We start from the raw sequence: 1271 nt of genomic DNA, 5'->3' as shown, positions 1-1271 counted from the left end.
GGGTGGAAACTGCTACCGTGTATCCTCCCGCGCCCATGTTTTTGACCTCGTTGCCATGACAAGTGACCAAAATTAGGAGGCGGAGGGGACCAGTACTACTAATGACTTACTGCGGGGCCCTAGACAAGCAGCTAACAAGCCTTTGGCAAGAAAAAGTCTGCCGACCATGGCCTTGCCCCGGTAGCTTGCTAGTAAAGATAGAGTGACTTAAGAGCGCTCTGGGGACAAGTGCTTCGTCTTTGATGCATTTTTCACGACACTTAACATGGACACTTGGTTACATTCCGGTGAATTTACGTCCAAAGCAGGAGGGTCCGATGAAAAGAGAGGTTTTTTTTTTTCCGTGAACCTTGCTTTCTCTCGATTTAGCGGTGCGTGTCGTAACCTGTAGCGTCCGTGGCCGGTATTCGTGTCGTCGTGCTTTGCCCTCCGGAGTCCACCTTGCGCTAACCTGTAAAGTGCCTAAAATCGTAAAAGCAGCACGTTGCTTTCACCTGGCCTGTAATACAAGGCCCTCCCTCCAACTGACTTCTCATTCCTCAAGATGTACTGAAGCTAAACCAGGCTCTAGTCTTCCCCTAAAGGCCTCCTGACTCCCCGAAGCAGACTGAGGTGCTTCTGTCCCCACCTCCCCCTGGCACCTTGTTCATAGCTATATCACTACACTGTTTATTTTACCAGAAAATAATTCGTCTCTTCTTCCTTGTGGGCTCCATGAGAGCAATTTATATCCTCAGTGCTGAGCAAAAAACATGTTCAGAAGATAAAAATTTTAATAGTGAGCTTATGTAAATATTGGATCAGTAATGACCCACTGTGTGCCAAATTGGTCTTCGTCTATAGTTTTAGGATATTCTCTGATCAGCTTGGAAATTTTGCTCACTTCCTCAAAGTTCTTGCTTCTCTGCGGACTTTAACATCTATGTTTCCTCAAGACAGCAGATCATCAAATGGCTGATATGAACAAATGTTAGATTGTTTCCATGTTTAATAACTGTCGGCTTATACAACATTGGTTCCTTTTCTGTTTTTCATGTCTCATGTACTATTTGGAATATGCTTAATATAGCAAAGTATGAAACCCTTGTAGGAAACTTGCATATTTCAAACATGAAATTCTATAGATTGTTTTGTGAGAACACTGGGATCTTGAATGAGGCTTTTAACCTTTTTGTATGATTGTTCACCTTTGACAGGAGGTAGCTGCTGTCATGTAATGGTCATAAGGGTGATTTAATCCACTGAGAAAGATTTCAGTGAAAGAAAAAACA

Source organism: Pteropus vampyrus, unplaced genomic scaffold (assembly GCF_000151845.1).
Source record: "Pteropus vampyrus isolate Shadow unplaced genomic scaffold, Pvam_2.0 Scaffold159, whole genome shotgun sequence".
In the NCBI taxonomy this organism is placed as follows: domain Eukaryota; kingdom Metazoa; phylum Chordata; class Mammalia; order Chiroptera; family Pteropodidae; genus Pteropus; species Pteropus vampyrus.
The sequence above is the reverse complement of the archived record's forward strand: the minus strand, read 5'-3'. Positions refer to the sequence as shown.